The following is a 22,740-nucleotide window of genomic DNA, read 5'->3' on the forward strand; positions in this document are numbered from 1 at the left end:
AAAAAGTGCAAACACAAGGAAAGTAATTTTCCATGATTATATAAAGATATATTCCTTTCAGATGAATATTACAAGCCAGGAAAGGGGACAAGGTCAGCAAGATGACTAAAACTGTTAGCAAGAGTTTAAGTGTCAGTATTGCTTATTACTGCTCATCATTAGCATCAGTATTACTTACTACCAATCACAACTGGGAAGAGTGAGTTGGTATTTCAGAAGAATCTGTATAATTACATTCTATAGAATATGAAAGAAATAAGACTTCCTCTCTATGCCAATGCTAGTGACATCTGAAGTATGCAGCCTGTGTCCAAGGCTGCAACAGCAGAAGATGGGGGCAGCAACTTAGAGGTGGAAAAGTTGCACTCTCTCTTTCCTGCTATCAGCTTTGTCAACCACACTGGACTAGTAGTTGACATGACTTCTTCTAGAGCAAGACAGATACCAATTTTTATAGATTATCACTTCTTTGTACCCTGCAGGGTGGTCTCCTCTCCTGTGTCACTTCATGATGTGAAGGTTGAGTTACATACCACAGTGAATAATGCCCTAGTCAGTCATGCTGAATGTATTTGTGATGCGGACCCAAGAGACAGGTGTTCATGCTGCTACTGGCATGGAGCACTATGGTTTGGTATTTCGTTCTGATGGTACTGTCACTGCTGGGAATTCTGAGCTGCACGGTGAGAAAAAGTCCTATTTGAAGTCTAATGTTTTGGGCTCAACTCCCCAGTCTTGACACTCAACCTCTGTAGAACATGGATTTGAATAAATTGGATATGCTGCTTGTAAATTATATTTTGCATTCTTCCTATGTGCAAGACTGAAGTAGCATTTACCTATTTTCATAAAGTAATTTCAGTTCCTTATATGAATAGCAGTTTTGTCATGTATAACCAGAAGATATTGGTATTAATACAGTATTCTATTTTTAATTGTACACAATACAACCAGCAAGTAACTCTTATGTATCTTTGTCATCTAACCCACAGCTATTTTTTTTTTACTTCAGTATTTTCCTTTTGCATTTTCAGAATACACCTCCAGAAGAAGAAGGGGTGATGGAATCCTTAAACCAATTTCTGTGATTTGGGAGTGAATCACGAGGGTATGAAAACTGTAATTAGCTTTGGTTATGTGCCTGTAAATCAGGCAACCATACAACTGCAGTTAGGCTTTCTGAGATGTGAGGTTAGGTGCAAGGGAAATAACCTTAGTTTCTTCTAGTGATCACAGTCACTGAAGCACAGCCTGCTGAGGTGTTTAGTGCTCTGTTTTGCATTAGGATAATGACTTGGATTTTCTGATACTGTAATGATTGCTTTCATCAATGTGACCCTCCCACCCACAGCTATAGGCAAGGCTCTAGGAGGCAACAGCCTTTCAATCACTGTGCCGCCCAGTGCAGGCAATAGCCAACTTTCGTGTCCAAGAAGGAGATAGCATTTGTGGTCCAGGAAGCAGCTGTTTGGCTCTAAGATCTGAGTAGGACTGAGTGACCTTGGAGCTTAGAGAGGCTTACAAAATGTATATATTGCCACATCTAGCTCAGGATTTGACCTTCTGCGCGAGCTGATGAGGTCAGTGTTATCAGAAATTCTGTATCATGACAGAAGACATAGCTCCACTCTCAACACAGGCTTTTCAAGTATTGCCATATAGCTTAAGGGATATGACTTTATTGCCATTCAACTTTGTCTCCTCTTACGAACCAAAATTTTATAAGTCAAGAAGTCATATCAAATAGTAGAGTAATATTTGAGATGCCTTTGAATAGGGCTCTCTGCATTCAAAACCACTTAAATATCTTCTTCTTTGTTACTCCTCCTGGAATATAGCCTGGATTTTTCTGAGCATTGCCCCTGAATTCCAGGCTATGCTGGAGAACAGGGAAGGCTGGCTGAGGAAACTGCAACCATTTCGGAGGAATCAGACACAGCCTTGCCTTTTAAAGCAGTGCATCCTAATGTATTTAGACAACTGCTAGGTCACTTGCAGGCCCGCAGTTTTGCATTGTTTCCCAAAGACAAAAGTCAGTCAGAGATTTTTCTCTGAGGGACTAACTGCAACTTACTCAAGGACTGTTTGGAATCGTTATATGAAAAGATACAACAAAAACATTTGTCTAGCATTTACAAGAGAAAAATTGCAAGAGAACTTTGATATTAAAAAAAACGCAAGTATTGTAAGGGAAAAAAATTAAGGTTATATCTATAGTGGACTATAAATCCAAAGGGAGGTAGGCACCTCAGAAATGCAATGGAGGCTTTATAGATAAGCTTTAGCACTTAACAGTGAGGGATGACCTTTTTGTAATGTTTGAAAACTGCACCATATCCTCTCCTAGTTTATAACTCAGAATGATTTGTCCAGGACTGTATCAATTAAAAAAAAAAATCAGCATTTTAACACACTATCAGCCTTCCACTGGTTCAAATGTTTTAATAGCACCATAAAAACTCTCAAAATTTTCCAGGTAGTTACAGTTTGTTTTGGACTGTTCAGAGGCTATAGTTATTGAGGAATTTAGCAAAGGTTGCTCTATTTAGTTGTGTAACAGGCTATGGGAATGCCCACTCAGTTTCTGATTTTCATGGTACAGTCTTAATGACTGTAACAAGTGGAAGGCATAAGAAATCTTTGATTCATGTTGAACAGTTTTCACTGTAGAAGACTTGGCCACCAACACAAAGTCCGTGTAGCTGCATGACCCTTTGGAAGGCAGCTTTGGCTCCGTGGGATACTGCAGCAGAACAGATGATGGCTCTGAAGCAGGGATGTAGGAAGAAAAACATCAGAAAAAGGTACTTTATGACTCTGGGTGCAGTTCTGCAAAGAGCTTACCTGGTGAACAAAACCTGTTTGAGACATTCCTACCCTAGTCATTGGCTTATGGTCCCACTATCGCACTGCTGCTCACTCACCCTGCAGTCTGGCTTTAGAGAAATCCAAAAAGCCTAGCTCCTCTCTGTTGCTAGCAATGTCAAAAAGGCCTCAAAAAGATGACTTGCCCAGCCCTGGTTTTGGTCTGGTTCGTGCCATTGTCCCTTAGATTCTTTTTTCCCTAAATGATCCTTCTTCCTCCCTGCATGCCTGCTTCTCCCCTCGAAGCTACCCTTAGTCTGTTACCTCCACATCCTGGCTCACTTCTCCTTCTTCAGCACATGCTGTATCTCTCTGCCATGCAGTGATGCTACAAAGGAAGGGAAAAGTATAAAATTCAAAGGATTATCAAAAGTCAATTCTAGCAGACAATAAAATGCATAGCTATACAATTATTGTATGGCATCACTACAGGGCATAGTGAAGGTTGTCTACTTGCCTTAATTAGGCATTTCCCTACCTTAACCTGTTCGCATTTCTTTTACGTTTATTCATGTCTATTGAATTTTGTGGGCTTGTAAAAGTTGGTTTAGGGATAATTACAACACCCTGGTTATTTCTTTTACCCCCAAGTTACTGAAATACACTCTCAACTTCAACTCTACTTTAACTCAATGTTTTCACTAGGGAATATACAGAGCTTCTTGTATTCCAGAAATGAATTCTGATAAATTATATTAAATGCAAATTTCATTTGTAATTTCTTTACTTTGGAACTGAAAAATAGTCAATTAAGGATCCTATGAAAAAAATTAGTGGCACTCATCTACAAATCTTAGCTTGATATTCCTGACTAATTTTTTAACCTCCCAACAGTTGAATTCTAAAAAAATATTTTGAGAGACAAGATATTTTTCACTCAGAGGTAGGTGACAGGAAGCTGTTCCCAGGTGAAAAACTCTGTCAGAAGCAAGGACAGCTATACCTTCTCCCTATATCAGTTTTCTCTGTAACAAGTTTTCTCTGACTTGGATACCAACTGAACCTCTCAGATCCTACCTTTCCAGTGCATTTGCCCACTAAACAAGAAGAGAAAAGCCCAGTGTCCATGGAGACCCCCTGCTGCATCCTGGTTGGGAGTAACTGAACTCCTGGAGGCCACCGCAGCTCTGCTTGCCCTACTGAAAAGGCACTAGAAGAGGCAGTGCCATCATCACACCCCACATCCAAGATTTGCAGCTTCATGTGAGCACTGAAGGTGGAAGGTAGGAGAAGAGGGAAAGCAGTGAGCTGTGATGCTAGCTGGCCATCAAAGGCAGATTGCTGGTTCTAAACAAGTGACAAGGCAAGGGGAAAAAACATTTTTCCCTGGCTGTGGAAATATAAACCCACCGCCTCCAAATCTGTATTAGAATTTCCAGCCACCAAGATGTGAAGCTCCTACAGAACCTATGGGCCAATCTTATTCTCTAATACTTGCTTTTGGACCTAAATTCTGCTGTGGGAATACAAATTTCTTTGGAAATTAAAAAGTGAGGATTTCTCTTAAATCTTTTTAATGATGTCTGCATACAACTAGAATATCAATTCCCTCCCACCGCCCCCCACCCCCTCAGCTAGATATTACGTTAGTGGAAAGGTCTGTTACATTATTGGGGTTTAGGGGATTTTTTGGTCGGGGTTTTTTTTTTGGTGGATTTTGGCTCCTTTGAAAGGGACAGCCTGCTATAACAGGTGCATTGCAGACAGGTGCTGCATAAGGTTCCCTACATAGCTCTGCCAATGCTTTTCAATCATGATCTACAACACCTCTGTTACTCCTGTGTGGGGCCTCCCCTCCACTGCAGTTGCCAAGGTTATGAATTATGCCATCGTGTATTGATTTGGACAAATGTCCACTACTGACTAGGTCAACACCACAGAACTTGGTTCGCAGGTAACGCAAGCCAAATCTTGGAAGGCTCAAGCTGAGCATTTAACCCACTATGCAGTCTTTCTCACAGTTTTTCTTTTTGATTCAGTCACACATTATGTACCCTGACTCCCATGTAGAAGATTTGTGGCAATTGCATGATGTATGAGGTGCCATTTGTAAAATATTATTTAGTGTAAAACATGATGTTTTTTCTGTTGATTTACAAGTTGGATTTATAAATCTGCACTTCTCACAGTTTGAGTTATATATCTTGCCTCTGATTTATAAAACTCACCAGTAAATCTTTAGTAGAAAGTTTTGATTCAGAAATCATTATTTTAAACATTAGATTTAGCTAAAACATTCAACTGCTTTATAACTCATGAAATGGATTTACATACCCCAATCTGGATTTACAAATTCTACAGCAGATTTACAAATCATGCTGAGAAATTCCTAAATAAAATGCTTTGATTTATAAATCTTCACTTTGCACTTAGGATACAAGTGACTGATTTATTACTCTGAAGCTATACAATAATGATTTAGTTTATAAAATCCTACTTTTACTTCAAGTTAAAGTTCTGATTTATAAATACTGATTAGGTTTACTGCAATATAGGCCACAAAAAGTAAAACTGTTTGGTGCAGGGCTGCTTTGCAAACAGCTCCCTGCACACATGAAAGGCAAGACATTTCTGAGAGGTCATAGGTAACCAACTGATCAGAGTTAGCAGCAGGGCAAAGAAAGAAGAAAAACTGGGATGAAGAAACTCTTTATTTCTTGCTAAGAAGCCCAAGGTTTTGAGATGGAACATTTTGACTACGCTGTCAAAATCATTTCTCAGTTCAAAAAGCTTTCTCTAACCCCAGTCTCAACCCCCAACTACAGGGAAATAGTTTGAGTGCCTCCAACAACTCCAGGAGTTATGGGGACTTCTATTGAACGTCATGAGGAGTTCCATTGAACACTGGAGGAAATTTGTTCCTCTCAAGTGAACTTAATGTTTTCCAGCTTTTAGGCTCTGATCAGATGTCATTTATTTGCACCATTCCAGCCCAGGTGTTTTCAAGTATTCAAAACCGAGTAGGAAAATAGGAAAGTGTAAGAGTGAAGGAGACCTCTGTGAATGCCTCAGTCTTTGATGTGCTCCAAAAACACTTACATGACCAACAGGGCATTTAAATATTTTAGATACTTGAGAAGCAGTTCATCATTAATACCCGTCAAGGACTCAGAAGGGATACTGGGTACAGACAGAATTGTCAGATAGTATAAACTTAAAACGCAGTGGAATAGAAATTAAACAGTCCATTTTCAGTAAAAGCCAAATTTCCTGGAAATGTTTTGGTAATATTTTTTTAGAAACTACTAACAGAAGGTTTCATCCAAAAAGCAAAATTCAGAGTAATTATCTGGCACCCCCTGAAGAAACCCAAGCACCCTCTCAAACTGTGGGAGATAGTGTCAGCATTCAGCCATCGTAGATGAAGCTCCCTTTCAAAGCTCAGTTCATAAATCCTCAGGAAATATGAGCAGGCTGGAGAACCCCATTGATCTGAAGGGGATTTTCTTTATCCAGGTAGCTCTATTAGGGGGTATCAGCAACACTGACTCTGGGAGAAGCTGTCTCTGTAACATGACTGGAATGGTTCCATAATACAAGGTTGCTAGAGCACGGGGTTAGAAATCATGATTATTGATTTCATCCCCATTTCTAACACTGAATCACTAGGACCTATATCCTTCCAGACATTTGGGTTCCTAACTTCCAATGGAAGTTAGACATTTACTTAACTCTGAGGGTCTGACACTAAAGGCATATTTAGATTATCTCTTCCCTCCTTGTCCATGAGTTTCCACCCCTGTACAATGGGTCTGACAGCAGCCATGTACTGCATTAGTGTGCTGGGAGCTGTTAAAAGACAGGAATTTTGAGGCACTGTGGGGCAAACACTGATCCTCTACTATCCCTGCTCTCCTTCCCACCTCCTCAGACAAATATTGAAGGTATGTAACGTACTTCTTCAGGAAATGTAAACACGATACATACGAACTGACACTCTTTGTTAATCTTGAATGCTTCCTTTTATTAAAATAGCATGTATTGTGTTCTCCTAATGACTGATACACTACCTACATTATACTTGATTTTTAAAATGTGATGTTCAAAAGTTTAGTTTACCATTTGTAAAATGGAGATTATATTTTTAAAGCACTCTGAAATCTATGGATGAAAACGAAATATAAGAACGAGGTCTTACTTTATTACAAAATTATGATTAAATTGACAGTTTTCTAAAACTATTGCATTTGATTTTGCTGTCAGATTTTTGGAGTAGAAGAAATAGTTACACAAGATTGAAGCCCTCAAACTTAACAAATAAAATGAAGATCTGATCCAAAGCCAGAGAAGGGAATGACAATGCTTTAGTCTTCTTTAGCAAGCTCTACATCAGGCCTTTTCTGGCTGGTACAGACAATATAGTTGCTACAAATAACAGTAAGCTCAAATGCAGGTGCAAAAATGATCATGCCTACATGCACATACACACTACACTCACTTCAGCTGTTACCAAGTGAATGGCTCTAGTAGGGATGACCAAAAAAGATCACCTAAGCCTCATTTGTGAATGTGAATTATCAGTTACTGCAATTCCACAACTGCTGCATAATGGACTGCAGCAGTCTGAAACTTGATTCCTATATTTACAGTAGGGAAAAATGCAGCAGAGGCATGTAAATGCTGCACCTTACTAGATATAGCAGAGTATTTTTTGTTTACCTTTTGCAGAAGATTGTGGCGATGTCCCATGAAAGAAGAATGGCATTGTCAGTTTGCTGATGTAAGGGCTGTGGAGCCTGGTACTCAAGCTGTCCCATGCAGGAGGCACAGGCATCCACCCTGTGGAAGTTCCCACTGTCATGCCAGCTGTGGGAGGCTGGCTGACCTACCGCTGCAAGTGTGAACCTCAGTAAGCTGAAGGTGTGTTTTGCCTGGGGGCTGTTTCTTTGAATTGCCAGAGCTCAGGAAACAAAATGGGATGCTTTGACATGACTGTGAAAAGGAAAGGTGGCTCTGTACTTACATCTTAAAGAAAATGGTGCACATGCATGTGCCTCAAAGTGCTTCTTGACATACGCAGATGGCCTCTTGTCCTCAGCCGCAGCAATAAGTCACATGCTTTCCTGCTCAGGCAGGTACCCGATAGCCACAGAGCCAGGTCTCAGCCCTTCCTCCAGCCTTGCTTCTTTCCTAGGGCAAGACCTAACCCAGGAGGGCCACAGCAGCTTCTCCCAAGCACGTACTCGGATGGGAGGGGGTGACCGCTCTTCCTAATGCCCCTCACACCTCCCCTAACCCTGCTACACACCTGGGGAACAAAACCCTTCCTTGTCTGCTGCAAGCCGCAACTTGCATCCGAGCCCAGTACACTGCAGTGCAGGGTGGCCAGAGCACTCGCCTGGTGCTGTCAGAAAGCAGGGCAATGCCCAGCTACCTTCCCACTCACCTCCCTGAGAGGCTCAAAGATGTGTTAGCACTTCGAAGGCATCTCAGGTGTTCAGACTCCACACCTTAGATCTCATTGTCAGAATGACATCAGCAAAACTCAGCATACCTTTTCCCTCAGCTAATGGCATTTCTTTCCTATTCACTGTTAAAACCTTTAAGTAATATCCCATTATCTGCAGCTTTGATCAACTCACACAGATCTATTTAAAAGTCCACATTTACCCAGTAGCTACCTTGCTGTGATGTCTAAGGCACAACAGACATCTATATATGGGGTAACTACAGTATCTCAGCACCGTTAGGAGATGATTTTAGGAAAATTCTCTTTGAATTAAAGCTCCTATTACTCATGCTAGCTTAAGTAGGACCGACACTGCCACAGTCAGAGGATCAAACTACATCCTGATGCAACCTCACTGCTGGAATTGGCTCAGCGTAGTGCCATCATTTGGTGCAAGTCAGAAGAAAATTAAGGCTATGCTTATGCTCTTGAACTTTCCTCTAGTGCATTTGGAGATTGACAGAAGACATACACATCCGAATACTGAAATAAAAACATCTTGAAGAAGAAACTAAATTGTTTCACCAACATATCCACAAGAAAAATAAAATAGTCGAAGCAGGCCAGGCTGTTATGATCAAGTAGTACCTGACATCTAATATGATACCTCAAGTGCAAGTCTTAATGGAGCAGTTCTCAAATGCACGGGATCAGATTTTCTGCTTAATCCTGTGACCTTACAGCCTTATGTGCACCCTGCATCTGATCAAGCACTATACAAGCTCAGATACTTACATGTGCACATTTTAAACATATATTTACTATGGTGTTACCACATCTGTGTGCAGCTGCATGTGCACACATGTAAGTAGTAGATGTCATCATACGTAAACTAGGTACTTGCATATCTGGCAAACTTGCCAGAAAATACCATTCCATAATTCATGTTCCTGGCGGTTTCACACTAGACCTGCTTTTGATCAACCATTAGCCAAGCTCCCAACCTCATAGTCAAAGGAAGTGCAAGCTGAAAGGTTTTAGCATATTTTTTTTGCAAAGCACTTGTCCCAGTATATGCACCATTCCAACAGGGACACCTTTTCATCCAGATTTTATACCTGTAGTCTCTCCAGTTAGATCCTGGAAGGACTAGGTAAGCCATCCCAGTGTGAGACTCTGTACTCAGGCAATAACTTTCTTGGGCAGATTTTGCATTTAGCAATTTCCAAGTGTTCTCTGTATTCTTAGATAATTTGTATTTCCTCATCACCCTGTTACAAATCTTTTGCCATTCTTTTAAGTATACATATTCACCTGCCTTCTTGAATTCACTTGGAAACATTCGGAAAGTAACAAGACAATATGCAGTCCTGTCTTTACATTCCTGCATAGTCTAATAGCCATAGTATAATGCCAGTGTATTTCGTTCCAATGTGATGGTTTTGGTTCACAGCCCGATTGTACTCTGGCATAAGCACTTGACGTCACTGGGAACTCTGCCTCCTAACGGCATGGTTGAATGGCTCTCCCAGTTCAAAGCCAGATTCGTACCTATGTTCGATCACTTGCATTTATTTTCCTGACAGGTAGCCTTTTGCTGTAATTACAGTAGTAAAATTTTTTACATCCATGCTAACCATTTTTAATGTTCTCAGCACAGAACTAAGAACATGTACATACTGCAAGAGAGGGCTATATAGAGCAAAGGAGAGTTTTAACGCTGTTCTTGCTTTTCAGTCTTCAGTGTGACTGACATCCATTCAGCCACAGATAAGAAACAAAGCTTGTAAATTTACTGAATAAATCTCAGTATAGTACAGCAAAGGTATTTTGGTGAAAATGCTTCTGTGACTGAGATGTATGGAAATTCTCCAGAATCACCACTTTTGTGTGGAGCACTCTGTGACAGTGAAGGATACTGGAGATTTTTATCTTGGTTTGATAAGACGAAGCAGACCAGCTGAACACACATGTAGCCCACACCCTGCCTACTCTAGACTGTTTCCTATCATGTGTTTTCCAGTGTTTCCTCCATTCAGTGTTTAAAACTCCTAAGTGACAGGGTTTCCACTACTTCCCTCAGAAGACTATTGTGCAGATTAATTACATTTCACCATTAGGAGCTTTTCCCCTGACATCCAGGCTGAAATTTCTATTTTTAATAACATTTTATTTTCATACTCCTAGGGTCCTCTCTTCCTGGCCTTTCTTACTTTGTGCTACCTTAAATAATCCTTCTCCATCCTTCAGGTCCAATTCTCAGCCTGTTAAAGCTGTTTTGCCTCTCAGTGTCAACACAAAGCAGCCTAAAAGCCAGTTTAACAGCCAGCAGGGGATTTCCCAGGAGGGGAGTCCTCCGCTCTGGTGGAGACATCATACCAGTTATACACCAGCCTTTTCCCCACTCTGTGGTGCAGAGGAGCTGGCCGCTAATGCTATGCTGTATTTGTAGTGCAAAGCAGTTGTGGATTGCTGGGGTTTGGTCCATGCCAGGCTATGCTGCAGAATTGGGGTGCCTTTGAAATCTGCCTCTGATACTGCTTGTCATGCTTCCCCTCCCAGACAGCAGAGCTGTTCCCGTTTTCCCCCAGGGCATTACCTTACTTTGTCCCAGCTGACATTGCTTTCCTTATTTCTTTGGCATGTTTCTGATCTCAGTTCCCTTTCTATTATTTCGCTGCCCTCAGTGATATTTATAATGTCTCCAATTTAGTATCATCTGTGAATTTCATTAACTGGCTGTTTACTCTTCTCTTTCAGATCATTAACAAGGATGTTAAATAACACTGGACCTAACGCTATTCCCTGCATTACATTAGTAGAAAACTTCCCTCCACTTGATACATTGCCTTTTATTGTTCCACTCTGTACAGCTCTCTAGCTAGGTGTTCAACATACATGCAGCATTTCCAGAAACTGATGTGAATTAATTTCTCAGGTAAGACTTTGTAAGCAAAGGCATCTGATGCCTCACTAAAACCCAGTGCATACCTAGCATTAGATATTATTTTTTCTGTTAAGAAATGTTCTGTATAAGCCACAGTGCTCATGATAACAGCAATGGAGGGACCAAAGCTGTTTCAGTGACTGCTACACTCTTGTTACAATATTTTTTTCTCAGCATTAATGCTGCTTTATCTACAGTCAGTGCATTTCCTTGCTTTTGCATTTGCAAAAAGACACTATTTAAAAAAGACAAATTTTTGCATGGTTGTGTTTCAAGCTAGGAGTCTCCCACGCTGCAATCAAGGGTAATGGCAACTACTCACAGGTGTACATATATCACATAAACAAGTGAAACATTGATTGTGAGGGGTGCAGTGACAGCCCTCTATCCATAGCATAATCTTCTCAAGAGATATTTAATCAGATGATTATTTACATCTTAAAGACCACGGAAAGGGAAAATGTTAACATCGAATTATGGGGAGGAATGATAAAGAAGATGCTATGTATGAAGTGCTCATCACAGAACTGATGAATAAAGGGTTTGCCTGAATATGCCTTAACACCACTAGTGCAATCTAAGCCCAGCCACTTGCATGATCTAAATCAGCAGAATCCACTAAAGCTAGTGAAGTTTCAGCAGATCAAAACCCAGGAGATTGTGCCCCAACCTGTCTGAAGCTCTGAGCAAATCTCATGTTTTTTCCTCATCTCAATTTTTTTTTACGATTTCCAAGTTAACTCACATTATACAACATTATAAAGCATGTTACAGAGAATACAGAGTCAAATGTCACCTTCAGAGGCTTTTTCTTTTGTATATAAAATTCTCCCAGTTTAAACTGACTCTGGGTAGAGATAGGACACTGAGCTGAAATTTATTCTACTAATACTGAAATGGAAGAAGGCTTGCAAAAGCCAATGAGGTTTCTAGTGGTGCATAAAAACATGTGGAGAGCTTATGGCACAAATTATAGTTACATCCCTTACACTAAGCCTTTCTTTTAGTAAGTACACATTTCCTACTGTAAGAGCCAGCTTCTTTTCTTAGCAGTGTAGTTCAAGGAGTTTGCCGTGAGGTACTTAGATTGTGAAGGCAGACTCAGAACTGGGACTGTTAAGAGCTCTGATCAAAAAGAATAATCTAATGTTACAGGTGAAATTCTTCCCTTAATTCAAGACATTTCACTGAAGAATACAAAACATCTGGAATTCTTTGGGTTGGGAGCCACAGAAAGAATAACAACATGGAAAGCAGAAAAGGTCATTGTGCTGTCTGCTGGGTTGGTTCAAATACACAAACCCCCGTGTCACTTCCATCTGATACAGCGTCGACTCTGGAATGAACTATAGACTGCAGAGATGTTAAATTCATAAACTAAGTTTTGGACCAGACCACTGCTACTTTAAAGCCTGGGAAACTACTAAGTGCTTAAAGATGAATGACTGGTGCACATCAACTATTACTCTTATTTTTATGATTGTTGTTGTGGGTTTTTTTGACAACTGGTGCTGTTAAGTAGGACATGTCTGTAGGACTCGGAACTTTGCTTTCTACACAAAAATTATTGCCTTAAATCTAAAGCTTTGGGTTACTGTATTCTGATCGTCCCCAACACCAAATATTGTAGACAAAAACCTCAGTAGAAATGGTAAGATGTCTATCATTCACTTAAGTTAGTAGCTCACCAGAGCAGCTGCTTACCTACAGTCTGCAGCATGCACATCCTTATTGTCCATTAGACTTGTAAATCAAATGCTGGAGTGGACTAGCTGGGTGGGATTTACATAAAATCTCAATCAAATTCACAGCAGCACACCTTTCTCTTTGGTAATTAGATTCAGTGTCATTTTTGGTTTTCTGAACCCAATAACCCATTTCTTTACTTTATGGTATCTTAGCAATTTTCATTAGCAAGTGAATTTCTATGCATCACTTTTAAAAAGCACCAGCTGCACCAGTAAAAATGTGCATCCATTCACTGAACAGCCAAAAAATCCAAACGCATATTAATACATCTATACTCATTGAACTCTCAAGCACATCTAAATAGCTATCACTTGTTCCTGATTTCCAATGCAATGTCCCACATAATGCTGAGGAAAATACAATACAGTGGGTGCAAAACTGGTTGAAAACCACATCTAGAGAGCAATTATCAATGGTTCACTATCAAAATGAAAAAGAGGCATCAAACAGGGGGTCTAGAACAAATACTGTTTAGCACTCTCATTAGTGGCCTGAATGATAAAGTAAAAGGCTAGGCTTATAAAACCTGTTGAACAGATCAAACTAGAATGTACTGCAAGTATGTTCATCTATAGGAAGAGACAGACAAATTAAGAAAAGATCTGAAAATGTTTTGGGATTACGAAGAATGTTTAGTGCTATACTCAGATGCATAAAACCACATATATACTACAACACACAAATGAAGAAATGAAGTAATTCTTCTTCTCTATATATTGGGAAGACCCCAGGTGATACCAGTTTGAGAGACCTTTCCTCAACAAGGCTGTGATCCAAGTGGACAAAATCTAGATAAAATGATAAATCAAGAAGCCATAAACTAGCAGGTTAATTAACCAGCATTATTAAGCCAGCAAAGGAAAGAGCAAGGTATGTTACATGTTAACCTGATAACAATTTGCAGTCACATTAAAGGCTGCAGAAAAGAGGAATGGATTCAAAGCTGCCCTAAGCCACAATGAATAGAGTAAGAAATAACAGGTTTAAATTGCAGGAAGGAAGGGTCAGATTAGATATTAAGACAGAACTGTTGTATGGCAAAAACAGCGAAGCACAGGAAGAGATTTCCTGGATATATTGTAGTTTCCCAAAATGATGTTTTTAAACAAAAACGAGAGAAGCATCTGCTGGGAATGACACAGGAGCGATCAGTTACACCACCCCAGGGCAAGAGGATGGCCTTGATGCCTCCTAAGGGCCCTTCAAGTTCTCGTGACTACATTTAAAATCTCAGCTTTAATGTTTTCTAGGGAGGCCAGAAATGAGAGAGCCCTTGTTTTGAGATGAAAAATAGGCAGATTTCCAGTTCTTCCTTCAAATCCAAGAAGAAATGTTAAGATTTCTTATTAATGATTCCTGCTCCTGAGCTTTTTTGCAAGACAGCATCATATGATGAAAAACTTCCCTGCATTGCAAGCTATTCCAACGCTGCCTCATCTTCACTTGTTACTCCAACTGCTGTGTTTCTTCTGGTACGTTGGGGAAAGCTGTAGCGCATATTAATTCAGGATTGATGGTACCTCTCTGGCACACTAACTAACTGGATAGCTAATTGACTATTACAGCTGTGGTTCACAACAACGTATCTTTACCTTATCTGAATGGTCCTTTTTAGATGCCCAATGATGGGAAATTGTAATTTAAAAGTTTACTCATTTCCATACTTGCTGCCAAAGGATTCCTGATAGAAATTTGTTTTCCTTATCTCATATCAAGTTTGTAGATGAACTATAAACTTAGACTGCTAGACATTCCTGTACCATCAACTTTAATTTCAGTCTGGGCTGCTGAGGGGCTTTTTTCATTTATGAAGATGATACAAGGCTGTACCTTTTCCAATAACACAACCATACCTTACTCCATTCTGTGTAGCCTCTCCTGTACAACATTTCTTGTAGGAATGGGAGATTAATTCCCTATCACAGTAAAAAGTTCTCTGGTCATTTTTTAGACTTAGTTCAACTAAAATTTGAAGTCTCCATGCAGTAAACTTCTTCATTTGATTCTCAGACTTCAGGGCACGGAGGCAATTTGATTCTCAACCTCCAGTCCAGAAGACTGATCCTTAAAGGCAAGGAATGATGGTTTAATCACACCAAAAGGATACAGAAATTAGAACTCAAACTAAATCTGGACTTGTAGCAAATGCTGGTGGAAAAATTTGAGCTACGTGTTCTCCATCTGGCGTGTTCTCTCACTGTTATGAGCTGTAACAAGACCAAAAGGCTGTGACAACAGTAATGCAGTGTTGATAACACTGTTCCATTATACAGTTCTTTCATTTAGAGGGGTTCAAATGCACCCTTATTAGCTTGTATAGGAATCTTTTGACTATTGAAATGAAACCCAGCACATCCTCGTTTCAGCTGGGATAGAGTTAATTTTCTTCCTAGTAGCTGGTACAGTGCTGTGTTTTGGATTTAGGATGAAAATAATGTTGATACCACACTGATATTTTAGCTGTTGCTAAGTAGTGCTTGCCCCAGTCAAGGACTTTTCAGCTTCCCATGCTCTGCCAGGTGCACAAGAAGCTGGGAGGAGGCACAGCCAGGACAGCTGATCCAAACTGACCAAAGGGCTGTTCCATACCATATGGCATCGTGCTTAGAAACTGGGGGAGTAGGCCAGGGGACAGCAATCACTGCTCAGAGATGGGCTGGGTGTCAGTCAAGAGGTGATGAGCAGTTACATCACTTGTTTTTCCTGGGTATTGTTCTTCTCTTTTTTGTTGTTGTTGTTTTCCTTTTCACTAAAATTTACTATTATTATTATTTTATTTCAATTATTAAACTGTTCTTATCTCAACCCATGAGTTTTCTCACTTTTGCCCCTCCAATTCTCTCCCCCATCCCACCGGGGCAGGGCGGAGGGTGAGCAAGCAGCTGTGTGGTGCTTGGTTGCTGGCTGGCGTTAAACCGTGACATGGTGAAAGGCAGCAACAAGGCTCTGCATGGAAACAATCTTCACCACTGCAGAACGTTTGAGTGCAGGAAATTAAGTATACCAAAATCTTATGTCAAGACAGTGGTGAGAAGAAAGGAAGGGTTGTATTAAAGATGGATGAACTCCATAGTCAAAACCAGAAGCAAAAAACTCTCCTATTCATCCCCCTTTTTTATTTAAATGCAAAGAGACTTTGAGTCTTTCCCCCTCTATCCCGGGTGTTGTGAAACTTTAGGAAACATCCCTGGGGCTGGAGAAAAGACGGATGTCCTCTGCTGACCTGCAGATGGGCAAGTCTAAGGGCGAATGTACAGAAGTCTTTAAAGGAAGATACAAGTTCAGCTCATTTGGCAGACACACTTCTCTCTCTCTCACCACTACCTTAATTTTTCAGGTTGTATGGGCTGGCAGAGAAAGTGTGTGAATATCTTGCCACAGTCTGAATCAGTTTTTCCAGTGAAGATCCTGGAAGGGATCTGTCCTTGTTATCTACTAAAATGTTGACAATGTAAGAAGAAAATCTATTTTTATCATCATCATTAACTTCAAGGAATAACCACTGTTAGCAGAAGGATGGCTTGGCTAAGAGGGAGCAGCCTGAGCCACAGCAACACTGCCTGGCCTGGGACTCCCACTCCTTCACTGAATTAGCTTTGAAAAAAGAACATAACACTAGGACAAGAACTGATGGCAATGAGTAACTCCAGGCGCGCAACTGAGAGCAAAACAAGGCTGCACAAACATGCATGGGAAAACCTGATCTAAACTGTCATTACCAAACACCCTCCCATTGCGGATAAGGTCCAGCTGTAGCTGTGAAGATGACATTCCTCTCCGGAGATGAGCCAAGCTGGGGGAGGATGTGTCCCACCACCATTGCCATGGTGTTTGAGTTACTGCCAGCTATGGAGTAGAGAATTCATCATCTGTCAGTGACCTCCAAGATCAGTCAAAGCTTTCGTTGCTCAGAAAGGAAAATCATACAAAAAGTGAAACATCTGTTAGGAGAATAAGCTGCATTTTATGGTGTTTGCTGTATGCAGCAACATGCCTGTAATCTCAGACCATGTTTGCTATAACATAGTGACTCATCGCCTCTCTTCACTACACAGTTCTGATGCCTGAAGTCACCTTGACTGGAGCAAGTATTAATTTCTGTCAGTGTTTTAAATGTTTGCATAGACAGAGTTATCAAGGCAAGTGTGAGCAGATTGTAGGTACGGCCAGAGGGGCTCCTCGTTCAGCTGTCCTTTTGGAACTCTGCTCGAGTTATGTACCCAGCAGTCACCAAGTCTTTCCTTACACATAGTCTGGAGTGTAAAGTCACAGTAGTATTCAAAAGGTTAAAGCAGAGTGAACTGTTAATTTTAATGCTTTCTCTAAGCTTCAGTTTTAATAAGCGAAAATGATGTTCTTATTTGCAGTAAAGTGGTGTTATAAAATTCTGTCTGTCAAGCTCATTTTAAAACCATGGAAATAAATGATCTGACAAAATCAGGCTATTAGACAAGTGAAGAAGAGTGATTTCCATAAAAGTAGAGGAGCTGTTCCTTAATTTCACACTTGGTAGTCTTTTGGGTCGACTAAATTTTTAAATAAGTGATAAAATTATATTAGCGCAATTGCATTTTTATAGATTTTTTTGGTCATTGTACTCTTTTTCAATTCCTTTATTTTAACTCGAACCATTCTGCTGAAAGGTTACCTCTCAACTTATGTTACCTCATAACAGTTTCTGCTCACACAACAGAACTGTAGGTTCACAAATCCTCTAATAAAAGTACCCAGAATGACCACACTGACCCAAAAGTGTTCTAAAGTGGCAAGATCATTTTATTGCAGTCACGTACTGCTGAAATGCTGGCCCTGCACACTGCATTTGACTGTCTGCAGATACAGATGTGTAGTAAGTCACTTCAAAGCAGTTTGGTTTCATATATGAACATTTTCTTTGGGAACAGACTACAATTTCTGTCATCTACACCACACATGTAAAACAAACAAGATGCTTTTCCATGTCCAGGTAAGTGTGGCAAGGATAGACTTTATGGAAAGAGAAGTCACTGTTCGCAATACCTAGCCAATGAAGATCAGACAGGCCTGTTTCTCCAGCTCAAAACACACAGCTTGATGCTGAGTGATGTCACGAACTCGTTCTGGGACTGGTGCCCCTCAAACACACTCCAGGCGACAGGAAGGACAACTGCTCATACTTGACTCTCCCCTTCACCCCAGAAACAAGGGAGGTTTCCACACTCACAACACAAGGAGAATGTCAGTTGCCAGTTTTCCTAGCCTAGCCTGAGGAGAGAGGAATAAGGCTATGGTTTCTCCTCACATGAACCCTACCACCCATTTTGGGAGCACAGCTGGCTGCATACAGGAATTTGGAAACACTTCTAGCACCACAACCTCTGCCATGGATTAATTTTTCCACCTCTGGAAATTTATGACAAGCTTTTTTCTGACAAATCAAATCACACATTTCAAGATTAAAGCTAATTCTCCTCCTCACAGATTTAAATAATGCTATAATAATTATGTTGTAGTAGGGAGGTCAGTATAAAAGGATTTTGACCTTTTATGAGGTCAATGACCCTTCATCTCATCTTGCTCAGTTTCATTTGTTTGTTGAGAGAAGAGATCCAATACATTGATACACAGGTTGTGACATGCTGTTTGAACATTAGCTTACTATAATTGGTCATGTCATCATGCATCATATTAACAATATACACAAAAGTGCCCTGAAACAATTGTCTTATAGATCCATCACATATCATAACAAAGCTTCTGGGACTGTTATCCAGCAGCGTCCAATTGTGATGCACATTCTACTTGAGTTCTGGATCTAAACATCACTGTCATCTTAATAGTAAGCAATAGATTAATAACTCCCTGCTGGCTTGCAAAACCTACATGCATGTAAAAGATGGCAATACAAATTTATTGCCACTGAGCATGCTCAAAATAGAAAGCCCATGGAAAAGCAAAAACTTCTTTGTGTATGTTTTTCAAACCAACAGCTCTCAATTTTCCCAAGTATGGCAATTCCTTACCCCTAGTAATGCAGCTAATTGTATTGCAGTAAGTTGTTCCAAAAAGTAGAACTAGAATATCTTCATCTATCAGCTGAATGAGACACACGTGACCTTGAAATGCAAAAAAAAGCATACACTAGCACCTTGGATTTATGTCATATAAATCACACAGAAAGCATTTTTTGCACAAACATTTTTACATCCTCTTTCCTCATGCTTCCATATATTTTAAGAGAAGTGCAAAATCAGGTTCATTCTACACACAGCAACCTAGCTATATTTCAGTCAAATTTCAGTGTAATTAGGATGCCCAAATCTCCTAGGAAGTTTTGAGATCTTCACCTAATAACTTTATCTTTTCCCCCACACACACACATTTTCCCAGCTATTTGACAGTGAGAAATACAAGTGATTTAACTCCTGATACAGTAGTCCAAACTCTAAGCAATTCCTTTATTAAGGGGTTAAGTGCACAGGCAGGTCTTATAGTCAGATATCCTCGTATCTATGGTTTTTGTAGCCCTGGAACATCATCAGCTTGACCTACACTCAACAAGAAAGTAAATATAATTATCCTCCTTATACCCAACATGTGCCATTGTCATGTAAATGCCATAATCCCCAGCAGAGGCACTTCGTAAGGGAAAGGTTCTGCAAGTAGGTAGAATTAGAGTATAAGCAGAGATCTTAAATAAATCCAAGAGACTTTCCCTCACTCCCTTCCCAGAAGTTGTTCCAGGAAGGGTCCATAGGCAGCAGTTTACAGAAACCAAGCTTTATATTGCTGCAAAAAGATGCTGTCCCTGATTCTGCAGAGTCCGCACTATTCCTTGAGTGAGTCAGCACTGAGTGAATGCCACGGTATTTGTGCAGCTGGTAGTACTATTTTTCATATAAGATGGAAAATGATGCAAATTTTAATAAACCATGCAGACAAAACTATTAACATTCCTGCAGCCTGTTCCACATATTATCTCAGTCTTCTAACTAAATTCCAGCTTATCTGCTCCACTCTGCGTGGCTGCAGACGCTCTGGACTAGAAGCACAGCACAATGGCACTCTTCGCCTCTTAAGCACCAGCAGCACACGCACTGGATCTGGGCCCCAGTGAAAGGGGCTCTGTGGAGCGGGAAGCTGTATAAATATGCTTTTTTCCCCCCATGTAAAGCTTGCTATGTTCCATCTATCAGAAAATAAGCCGTTTCTTTCCATCCCTACTATTTCTGCTTGTTGATATCTGTCCTCCTTAGCACAAGCCCAAGGGTCTGGGACGACCATTTCAGAAAGCTCAGACAAGTGAACCAGAGCAAACAGCCCTTCTCCTCCAGCAAGGGAGCTGCTCTATAAGGTAAGCTCACTGCTATGGGGCAACCACAGGGCTTGGGGACGTTCTCGCCGAGGCATTAAGCACAGTCACACCCTGTGCCACATTCCACCACGTGAATGCCCTCAGCACAGAGCGGCACGCACACGGTCACCAGTGCCACCCCACAGCACCTCTTAAAGCACTCTGCCACAGGACAGAGGAGTCTGCCAAGGATACAGCAACCTGTGGAGTCCAAGAGACTTGTTGAAAGCTTTTTTAAGCCTAGGAAACAATAAAATTCCACTTACCAGGAATGAAGGAGATCTGTAGCAGTGCCAGCTGCTCAGCCTCACATGCTCCTTCCTGGATGTTAAATACAAATAAGCAAGCTTAGGACACTCCAGCAGCTCCGCTCCACAGAGGAGATGCACATTCAGCAGAAGTGAATACATGCTCTCATTTTCATTAAAAGGAAAGCTAATTTAAAGCTCTCTCTTATATCTTGGACTTGGGAAGCGCGATGCATGTGCCTAAAACAAAGCAGTGGGAATCGTGCTGAAGCTGGCAGACGTGCCCACAAGCCGCCAGCCGGCCTTTGAGGAGGCCCTCGTGCCATGGCAGTGACTCCTCGGGACCCTCTCGCTGCCGACGGGGCTCCTCAGCCCTGAGGCAGCATGGGGACGATCAGCCCTGCCTCACACCAGCCACAAGCCCTGTGGAGAGCCCGGGCACTACCAGGCCTCAGACACATAACATGCTCCCCGGCTTCCCCTGTACCCAGGGAAGGTCACACAGCCCCTCGAAGTTCATCTACAGCTTGCAGCCCTCATCTGTAGCCGTGTGGCAGGAAAAGAAACCTACCTATGGAACAAGAACAACATACAACAGACAATTTACCTCAGGTTTTTGGAGGAAAAAAAAAACAAAAAAACCAAACCACAAAACTGGCAGGTGTGAAGCCTTCCACACCATCGAGTCACTGGCAGCCCTCAGGCCTCCCCACAGTGGGCCTGAATGCCCACTGCACAATATATGAAAAGTACTTGGAAAGAAAAGGATGCAGGAGTTATTCTTTCAGTATTAAATCACTGTGGTTAAACAAAACACCACAGAAGCATCCAAATCAAGCTTTTGAGCTGCTACAATAGACTTCACGCGAGACCCTGCTGCAACATTAACTTCAAAATTAGCACCATTTAGAACACGCAGAAAGTCCGATATCGATTTATTTGAACAGATAGGGTTCTGGTTATTTAAACAAACAAGGCTGCAATACAGTCAATGTAAATCTACCTGGAAACTGGAAGCTGGTGCGCTGCACTGAGGCTAGTTTATTGCTTGGAACATCTTGCCACGAGCACAATGCAGAGAGGTTTTGCTTTGGTCAAGGAAGTTAGAGCTTCATGTCTCGGGCACGAACAGCCTGCACTGTCCAAGAGACCACCTCACCCTCCCTGAGCCTGGAGGGGGTACTCATTTCCCCCATCCTTGATTCACTGAGCACCTCCTGGTCCTGCTGGAAGTCTCATTCCTTCTCGTAGTGACTGGAAGGACTAGCTGAACTAGGATGCTTTTATTGATAGAGCATGAGATCAGAGGAAAAGTTGTAACAGTTAACAGGTGTATTATAATACTGAAAGACAAATAATCCCCACCAACAGTTCCCACAACAAACCTTTAAAATGGTGGAGGTGTCATCTTTCAAAGCCACCAAGACACTCCTTAGAAGATGTTTATAATGAACACAAATTAGTCTCAGACATCTTCTCCTGGCAATAATAAAGTTCTTATCCTTGTGTTCTGTTAACAAATAGTTTTTATTACATCAAATAAAGGTGTGAAACCACATCAGATTTGACTATTAATACATGATTAAGAGCCACACCAGCATGGGCTAAAAGTATGTAGTCTATTTGCTTTTCAGAGGTAGTCATCTTTTATATGAATCTTGTATAAAATCTATTGGGAGATCTTTAACAAACAGGACCAAGTCCTGTCGAATTCCCCAGCCATATACTATGAACACAGAGCAGTGTAGCTGTTAATAAGGGTATTCATCATGAGACAGCCTATTTTTGGCATTGTATATGACAGTCTCAGTAACTTACAATTGTCCCTTGAATGTGAACTTATCATTTAATTACACTCTGAGAGACTGCTTTCCCATATCACCCAGCAAGTTAGTTAACCACACAGCAATTCTGCAGCTAATCCAAGTATGATTGGATCAGTCTAAGGTGCACAACATATCTTTCAATTCCTGGGAACCCCCTATGGAGCAGTCTGTTTATTTCCACCTCTTTTTTTTTTTTTTTTCTTGAATTTAAATATGCAGTCAAATGCTCCGAGATTTTGAACAGATAAGTTGTCTAAAGAAAGAGGAATTTCGATCGTCGTAAAATACCCAATATTAAGCCAAATGGACATATAGGAAACCTCAGAAAAAGTACCAATAAAACCTTGGAAAGAAAAACAGATCAGTCATTGGCAAAGGTTTTA

The sequence above is a fragment of the Nipponia nippon genome, unplaced genomic scaffold (assembly GCF_047370975.1).
Source record: "Nipponia nippon isolate SJK-2023a ecotype South Korea unplaced genomic scaffold, ASM4737097v1 scaffold_7, whole genome shotgun sequence".
NCBI lineage: Eukaryota > Metazoa > Chordata > Aves > Pelecaniformes > Threskiornithidae > Nipponia > Nipponia nippon.